This window comes from Symphalangus syndactylus, chromosome 19 (genome assembly GCF_028878055.3).
Source record: "Symphalangus syndactylus isolate Jambi chromosome 19, NHGRI_mSymSyn1-v2.1_pri, whole genome shotgun sequence".
Taxonomy (NCBI): Eukaryota; Metazoa; Chordata; class Mammalia; order Primates; family Hylobatidae; genus Symphalangus; species Symphalangus syndactylus.
The window spans coordinates 40759694-40769325 of record NC_072434.2 but is presented as its reverse complement, the minus strand read 5'-3'; the positions used below and the strand labels follow the sequence as shown (position 1 = coordinate 40769325).

General features: G+C 39.1%; 1 long non-coding RNA gene across 2 annotated transcripts; it reads right to left on the bottom strand.

The window, feature by feature from the left end:
• Positions 1 to 1296: 1296 nt before the first annotated feature.
• Positions 1297 to 3858, bottom strand: LOC134731983 (uncharacterized). 2 transcript variants are annotated; one of them, XR_010114758.1, is made up of 4 exons: positions 2639 to 3858; positions 2372 to 2527; positions 2013 to 2249; positions 1297 to 1547 (listed from the first exon to the last, which is right to left on the bottom strand). It is a non-coding gene; the product is annotated as an uncharacterized lncRNA (long non-coding RNA). The 2 variants fall into 2 exon arrangements; XR_010114757.1 differs by lacking the exon at positions 2013 to 2249.
• Between the last annotated feature and the right edge of the window lie 5774 nt (positions 3859 to 9632).

Here is a 9632-nt window from a genome sequence, read left to right as displayed (position 1 = left end):
GCCCCTTTCTAATCTGTACACCCTTCTTCAAAGGTAGCTGTTGTAGTGATGTATCATAGATTAGCTTTTGTATTTTTAAAAATTTTATATAAATGGAATCATACAGCATATATTCTTTTGTGTATGGATGATTTTGACTAATATGTTTATGATATGTATTCATATTATTACATATAGCAGTTCATTATTTATCATGGCTTCATAGCATTCAGTCACATAAAAATACTACTTATCATTTTATAGTGTTAACAGGCATTTTGGTTGTTTCCAGTTTGGGGTTATAATGAGCAATGTGATATGAATATTTTTATATTAGTATTTTTGTCTACATGTGTACATGTTTTTGTGAGCTATATATAGGAGTGAAATTGCTAGGCATAGGGTATGCTTAGTTTAAATTTAGTGAATACTGCTAATTTTCCAAAGTGGTTGTACCTGTTTACACCCACACAGAATATAGAATTTCAAGTGTTTTCTGTCTTCACCAACACTCATTATTGTATGTCTTTTTCATTATAGTCATTTTAGCAGATGTATAGTGGTACTTTATTATGGTTTTTTCATTTTCTGGATGACTAATGATTTTGAGCTCCTTTTCATGTTTACTGGATATTTAGTATTCTCTTCTGTGAACTGCCTATTCAAGTTCCTTGTCCCTTTTGCTATTGGGTTAAGACTGTATAGCTTTTATGATTTCAACCCATTATTCCTGTATTGTCCCTCAGTGATTAAAATCTTACCTGTCTTATAGACCCTTTTATATAAAGCATGTGTAGAATTTCATCAGTAATTGTTTCAGAGTCCCTCAGGGCAGCCTAGAGTTGAGGCTTGAGCAGCAGGATCTCTGAATTTTGAACCTATAAGAGTTCCTCTGACATTTTATCTGACTTCAGTAAAGAAAGTTTGTTTTTTTAATTATGTATAGTGAGTAATGAAAATTAAACGAAATGAATGAATCCAGGTATCAGTAGATAAAAAGTTTATTTTACAGACTAACCTTTTTAAAAAGATACATCAAAAAATATCGAGATGGGATTGTTCCCTTGACCCTGACTCCCTTCATGGGTGTGAACTAGGGTGACTCGTTTCACTCAGCCTGCCACTGGCCACTCCTCAGAAGAGGGAGTGTGTGAGCAAGTGAGCGCAGGAAATAGAGGGAACAAATGCTGGAACCAGCCGGTCACTCCTGTCTGGCAGGAGCAGGCTCTGTGCAGGCCCCGCAGCAGCATCCAAGCCCCTGGCCTCTTGGCACCCGAGTTGTCTGGCGTCCAGGAAGAATCAGGTCACACAAACGGATTGAAGGGTAGTATACACGGAGGATTTTATTGGGCAATAAGCATGGCTCTCAGTGGGATGGGGAATTGGAAAGGAGGTGGTGCAGGAAGAAGGTGATCTTTCCCTGAAGCCACACCAACTGAAGTTAGCCATGTCTATCCTTAGACTCTGATGTTCAGTTGCTGCTTCTCTGCTTGACGCTCAGCCACTTGTATCCCGGATGCTCAGCAGCTTGTGTTCCTGACGCTCAGCAGATTGTATACCTCTGCCAGCTGAAATATTTTTGTGACCACAGGAAAGGGGCGTGGCAGGCCAAAAAAGCAACATTTGGGTGGAAAAACAGGGTCACCTGTTTTCATTTAGAGTGATGGTTCCAGGCTTAAGGGTGGGGTTTAGCCGGGATCCCAGCCATTCTGGATCAATATGATAATTGACCTCTAGGCAGGGGATAATGGCAAATAGGAGGCAGGACTAATTTGCATCTCCCACTTAGATGGACAGAATAGCATGTGGAGACTCACATTGTGAACTTTTGCTCCAAGAACCACCGGAGAAACATACCAGGAAAACCAAAAGAATTCACAGACCCTTTGGAAGCAGCAGCTTGCTGCTGTAAACTCCAGGAGACAGCTGAAAAACTGCGAGTGCCCGAAGCGCGAGGCGGGAGAGTCTACCTCTGAACACATATCCTCACTGGAGTGCCTGAAAATCCAGATCACAGGAGAATTTAACCTTACCTGGAGCTGAAACGAATTTAGAAAGCTGGGAGAAATACAAAAGTAGAAGCAGCAGCATGAAGAGCCCTGTAGGCACTCCCAGGCCCCAAGAAAGCCCAGGGAATCCATTTCTGACTTTATCTCACAGAAGTCCTTGGGGAGGGCTGTCAGTGGTGTTGGGGAAGGACCACAGGGAGAAGGAAACTTCCAGCTGCTTTGTAATAATTTCAACCAAGCATGAATTTTCCAGGGCAGAATCTGGGGGTGAATGGGAAGTGCAATCACAGAAGCCATGGTGAGGAGGGGCAAAACCTGAAAACCCTGCTTGCTTTCTTAGTAGGGGGGCTTGTAGCCTGGGGCAAGTTCCCAGCCCTGCTTACCAGCTGCCTGGATATAAACTCGGTGCTGTTGGGGGAGCATGGTGGGAGTGAGACTGGCCTTACTGGCTCTGTGGGAGCTGGGTGGGGCCTGTCACTGCAGCATCCTCCTACTTCCCTGGTGACCTGTATGACTCAGCAGAGGCAGCCATAATCCCCCTAGGAATATAACTCCATCAGTCTGAGAAACACAGCCCCATCCCCACAGTGGCCACAGCAAGCCCCACCCAAGGAAAGTCTGAGCTCAGACACACCTAACCCTTCCCCCACCTATGGTCTTTCTCTACCTGCTGTGGCAGCCGAAGTCATAATCTCTTGAGAGCTCTATGGCACCACCCACCACCTGAGAAACCCCAGTATCTATCTAGGCTACCCTAGGGCAAGCTTGTATCCTTCCTATAATACCGCAGCAGATGCTTTCTTGAAAGTGCCACCTCCTGGCTGGAGGCCAACCAACACAAACCATTACAGCAACTCATAAAAAAACAACCCTGCCTCAAGAAAGGAGAAAACAATAGCTAACTCCACTGCCTATGACATCCTGGCTAACTAGAGGTCCTGAGTCTGTCCACGTGACAACTTTACTGCCAGCACAACCAGCATTCGAGAACACCAGAGCATTAAACAAAACTACAACTAAGGTCCCACACAGAGTCCACCTCACTCCCCTGCTACCACCACCAGAGCAGGTGCTGGTATCCATGGCTGAGAGACCTGAAGATGGATCACATCATAGGACTCTTTGCAGACACTCTGCAGTACGAGCTCAGAGCCCAGTAGACCCGCTGGGTGGCTAGACCCAGAAGAGAAATAACAATCACTGCAGTTTGGCTTTCAGGAAGCCCCACCCCTAGGGGAAGGGGGAGGGCACCACATCAAGGAAGCACACCGTGGGACAAAAGAATCTGGAGTGCAGCCCTTGAGTCCCAGATCTTCCCTCTGTCATAGTCTACCCAAATGAGAAAAAAACAGATAAACAATTCTGGTAATATGACAAAACAAGGTTCTTTGACACCCCCAAAAGATCACACTAGCTCACCAGCAATGGATGCAAGCCAAGAAGAAATCTCTGAATTTCCAGAAAAAGAATTCAGAAGGCCAATTTTTTTTCTGATAAATAGTTTTATTTATCTCATGATATTTCTAGGGTTATTTTTATGTACCTGTTATATTTTAGCATCCATGATAGCCACACCCTAAATCTAGCTCTGAACATGCTATCAAATTAATTAAATTGTAGCAATCACTAACACGTGGGTTGACTATGTGCCAGGCATTTTACACACATATATATATATATATATTTTTTTTTTTTTTAATTATACTTTAAGTTCTAGGGTACATGTGCACAATGTGCAGGTTTGTTACATATGTATACATGTGCCATGTTGGTGTGCTGCACCCACTATCTTGTCATTTACATTAGGTATATCTCCTAATGCTATCCCTCCCCCCTCCCCCAACCCCACGACAGGCCCCGGAGTGTGATGTTCCCCCTCCTGTGTCCAAGTGTTCTCATTGTTCAATTCCCACCTATGAGTGAGAACATGCAGTGTTTGGCTTTCTGTCCTTGCGATAGTTTGCAGAGAATGATGGTTTCCAACTTCATCCATGTCCCTACAAAGGACATGAACTTATCCTTTTTTATGGCTGCATAGTATTCCATGGTGTATATGTGCCACATTTTCTTAATCCAGTCTATCACTGATGGACATTTGGGTTGGTTCCAAGTCTTTGCTATTGTGAATAGTGCCACAATAAACATATGTGTGCATGTGTCTTTACAGCAGCATGATTTATAATCCTTTGAGTATATACCCAGTAATAGGATGGCTGGGTCAAATGGTATTTCTAGCTCTAAATCCTTGAGGAATCGCCACACTGTCTTTCACATGGTTGAACTAGTTTACAATCCCACCAACAGTGTAAAAGTGTTCCTATTTCTCCACATCTTCTCCAGCACCTGTTGTTTCCTGACTTTTTAATGATCGCCATTCTAACTGATGTGATATGGTATCTCATTGTGGTTTTGATTTGCATTTCTCTGACAGCAGAACGCCAATTATTAAGCTACTCAAGGAAGCATCAGAGAAGGGTGAATACCAACTTAAAGAAATTTTAAAAATGTTGCAGGATATAGACAGAAAAATCTCCAGAGAAATAGATAGCATAACAATCACAACTTCTAGAAATGAAGGATACACTTAGAGAAATGCAAAATACACCAAAAAGTCAACAATAGAATCAAACAAGTAGAAGAAAGAACTTCAGAGCTCAAAGACAAGGCTTTTGAATTAACCCAATACAACAAGGACAAAGAAAAAGGAATTTTAATAAATGAATAAAGCCTCCAAGAAGTTTGGGATTATGTTAAACGACCAAACCTAAGAATAACTGGTGTTCCCGAGGAAGAAGATAAATCTAAAAGTTTGGAAAACATATTTGAGGGAATAATTGAGGGAAATTTCTTGACCTTGCTAGAGATCTAGACATTCAAATACAAGAAGCTCAAAGGACTCCCGGGATTTCATTGCAAAAAGATCATCACCTAGGCACACAGTCATCAGGTTATCTAAAGTCAAGATGAAGGAAAGAATCTTAAGAGCTTTGAGGCAAAAGCATCAGATAACCTATAAAGGAAGACCTATCAGATTAACAGGAGATTTCTCAGCAGAAACCCTACAAGCTAGAAGGGATTGGGGTCCTATCTTTGGCCTCCTTAAACAAAACAATTATCAGCCAAGAATTTTGTATACAGTGAAACTAAGCTTCATAAATAAAGGAAAGATACAGTCTTTTTCAGAAAAAAAAATGCTGAGAGAATTCACCACTACTAAGCCCATACTACAAGAACAGGTAAAAGGAGCTCTAAGTCTTGAAACAAATCCTTGAAATACACCAAAACAGAAGCTCCTTAAAGCATATATCTTACAGGGCCTATAAAACAATAACAAAATGAAAACAAAACAAGGTATTCAGGCAACAACTAGCATGATGAATAGAAAAGTACCTCACATCTCAATACTAACATGGAAAGTAAATGGCCTAAATGCTCCACTTAAAAGACACAGAATGGCAGAATGGATAAGAATTCACTAACCATGTATGTGCTATCTTCAAGAGACTCACCTAACAAATAAAGACTCACAAAAACTTAAAGCAGTGAAAAAAAAATTCCATGAAAATGGACACCAAAAGCAAGCAGAAGTAGCTATTCTTATATCAGAAAAAACAGAACATTAAAGCAACAACAGTTTAAAAAGACAAAAAGGGACATTATATAATGATAAAATTTGTAGTCCAACAGGAAAATATTACAATCCTAAATTTATATGCACCTAACACTGGTGCTCCCAAATTTATAAAACAATTACTACTAGATCTAAGAAATGAGATAGATGGCAACACAATAATAGTGGGGATTTCAGTACTCCACTGACAGCACTAGACAGGTCATCAAGACAGAAAGTCAACAAAGAAACAATGGACTTAAGCTATACATTAGAACAGGCCGGGCACAGCGGCTCACACACCTGCAATCCCAGCACTTTGGGAGGCTGAGGAGGGTGGATCATTTGAGGTCAGGAGTTCGAGACCAGCCTGGTCAACATGGTGAAATCCTGTCTCTACTAAAGATACTAAAATTTGCTGGGCATGGTGGTGCATGCCTGTAATCCTAGTCATTCAGGAGGCTGAGACAGGAGAATTGCTTGAACATGGGAGGCAGAGTTGCAGTGAGTCAAGATCACACCACTGCACTCCAGCCTGGGTGATAGAGTGAGACTCTGACTCAAAAAAAATAAAAAAATTAAAATTAAATAAACTATACCCTAAAACAAATGCACTTAATAGATATTTACAGAACATTCTACCTAACAACTGCAGAATATACATTCTATTCATTAGCACATGAAACATTCTCCAAAATAGACCACATGATAGGCCACAAAACAAGTCTCAATAAATATAAGAAAATTCTACCAAGTACTCTCTCAGACCACATTGGAATAAAATTGGAAATTATCTCTAAAAGGAACCCTAAAAACCATGCAAATACATGGAAATTAAATAACCTGCTTCTAAATGATCATTGGATCAAAAATGAAATCAAGATGGAAATTTAAAAATTCTTTGAACTGAAAGATAATAGTGAGACATCCTATCAAAACCTCTGGGAAATGGCAAAGGCAGTGCTAAGAGGAAAGTTTATATTTTTAAATGCCTACATCAAAAAGTCTAAAAGAGCACAAATAGACAATCTAAGGTCACACCTCAAGAAACTGGAGAAACAAGAACAAACCAAACCAAAACACAGCAGAAGAAAAGAAATAACAAAGATCAGAGCAAAACTAAATGAAATTGAAACAAACAAACAAAAAATACAAAAAACAAATGAAACAAAAAGCTTGTTCTTTGGAAAAATAAATAAAATTGATAGACCATTACTGAGATTAACCAAGAAAAGAAGAGTGAAGATCCAAATAAGCTCAGTTAGAAACAAAACAGGAGATACCACAACCGACACCACAGAAATAGATCATTCAAGGCTACCATGAACACCTTTATGTGCATAAACTAGAAAACCTAGAGGAGATACACAAATTCCTGGAAATACACAACCCTCTTAGATTAAGCCAGCAAGAAACAGAAACTCTGACCAGACCAATAACAAGCAGCAAGATTGAAATGGTAATTTAAAAATTGCCACACACACACACACACACACACACAAAGTCCAGGACCAGATGGAGTCACAGCTGGTGCTGTCCGATGTTCAAAGAATAGTTGGTACCAATCCAATTGACACTATTCCACAAGATAAAGAGGGAATACTCCCTAAATTATTCTATGAAGCCAGTATCACCCTGATACCAAAACCAGGAAAGGACGTAACAGAAAAAGAAAACTACAGGCCACTATCCCTAATGAATATAGATGCAAAAATCCTTAACAAAATACTAGTGAACTGAATCCAACAGCTTATCTAAAAGATAATCCAACATGATCAAGTGGGTTTCATACCAGGGATTCAGGGATGGTTTAACATATGCAAGTCAATAAATGTGATACACCACATAAACACAATTAAAAAAAAATCACATTATCATCTCAACAGATGCAAAAAAAAGCAGTTGACAAAACCCAGCATCCCTTTATGATTAAAACCCTCAGCAAAATTGGCATAGAAGGGACATATCTTAATGTAATAAAAGCCATTTATGACAAACCCACAGCCGACATAATACTGAATAAAGTTGAAAGCACTCCTCCCAAGAACTGAAATAAGGACGCCCACTCTCACCACTTCTAATCAACATAGTATTAGAAGTCCTAGAGAGAACAATTAGACAAGAGAAAAAAATAAAGGCATCCAAATTGGTAAAGAGGAAATCAAACTGTTGCTGTCTGTGGATGATATGCTCATATACCTAGAAAATCATAAAGACTCCTCCAAAAAGCTCTTAGAACTGATAAATGAATTTAGCAAAATCTCGGGATAAAAAATTAATGTACACAAATCAGTAGTTATGCTATGCACCAACAGTAACCAAGCTGAGAATCAAATACAAAAGTCACCCCCTTTAATAATAGCTGGAAAAAAAAAAAACCTAGGAATATGCCTAACCAAGGAGGTGAAATACCTCTACAAGGAAAACTACAAAACACTGCTGAAAGAAATCACAGATGACACAAACCAATGGAAAAACATCCCATGCTCATGGATGGATAGAATCAATATTATGAAAATGACCATACTGCCAAAAGGAATATACAAATTTAAAACAATTCCTATCAAAATACCATCATCATTCTTCAAAGAATTAGAAAAACATCCTAAAATTCATATGGAACCAAAAGAGAACCTGCATAGCCAAAGGAAGATTACGTAAAAAGAACAAATCTGGAGGCATCACATTACCTGACTTCAAACTACACTACAAGACTATAGTCACCAAAACAGTATGGTACTGGCATAAAAATAGACACATAGACCAATGAAACAGAATAGGGAGCCCAGAAATGAAGCCAAATACTTGCTGCCAACAGATCTTTGACAAACTAAACAAAAACATTAAGTGGAGAAGGGACACCCTATTCAACAGATGGTGCTGGGATAACTGGCAAGCCACATGTAGAAGAATGAAACCGGATCCTCATCTCTCACATTAAACAAAAATCAACTCAACACGGACCTTAAATCTTAAGACCTGAAACCATAAAAATTCTAGAATATAACATCAGAAAAACTCTTCTAGACATTGACTTAGGCAAAGACTTCATGACCAAGAATGCAAAAGAAAATGCAACAAAAACAAAGATAAATAGATGGGACTTAATTAAACTAAAAGGCTTCTGAAAAGCAAAAGAAATAATCAGCAGAGTAAACAGACAACTCATAAGAGTGGCAGAAAATATTTGCAAACAATGCATCCGACAAAGGACTAATATCCAGAATCTACAAGGAATTCAAACAAATCAGCAAGAAAAAAAAACAAACACTCTCATCAAAAAGTGGCCTAAGAACATGACTAGACAATTCTCAAAAGAAGTTATACAAGTGGCCATATGTAAAAATGCTCGACATCTCTAATTATTAGGGAAATAGAAATCAAAACCTCAATATGATACAAGCTTACTCCTAAAAGAATGGCCATAACTTAAAAAAAAATAATAATAATAGATGTTGGCATGGATGTGGTGAAAAGGGAACACTTTTACACGGCTTGTGGGAATGTAAACTAGTACAACCACTATGGAAAACTGTGTGGAGATTCCTTAAAGAACTAAAAGTTGATCTACCATTTAATCCAGCAATCCCACTACTAGCTATCTATCCAGAGGAAAAGAAGTCATTATACGAAAAAGACACTTATACAAGCATGTTTATAGCAGCACAATTTGCAATTGCAAAAATATGGAACAAGTCCAAATGCCCATCAATCAACAAGTGGATAAATAAAATGTGATATATATATATATATATATGTAAACAAGCAGCCCCAGAAATATGTGTACACACCATGGAATACTACTGAGCCATAAAAAGGAATGAAATAACGGCAATTGCAGCAACCTGGATGGAAGTGGAGGCCATTATTCTAAGTGAAGTAACTCACACACATCGTATGTTTTCATTTATAAGGGGAAGCTAAGATATGAGGATGCAAAGACAGAAGAATGACACAATGGATTTGGAGACTTGAGGGGAAAGGTGAGAGTGGGGCGAGAGATAAAAGACTACACACTGGGTACAGTGTGCACT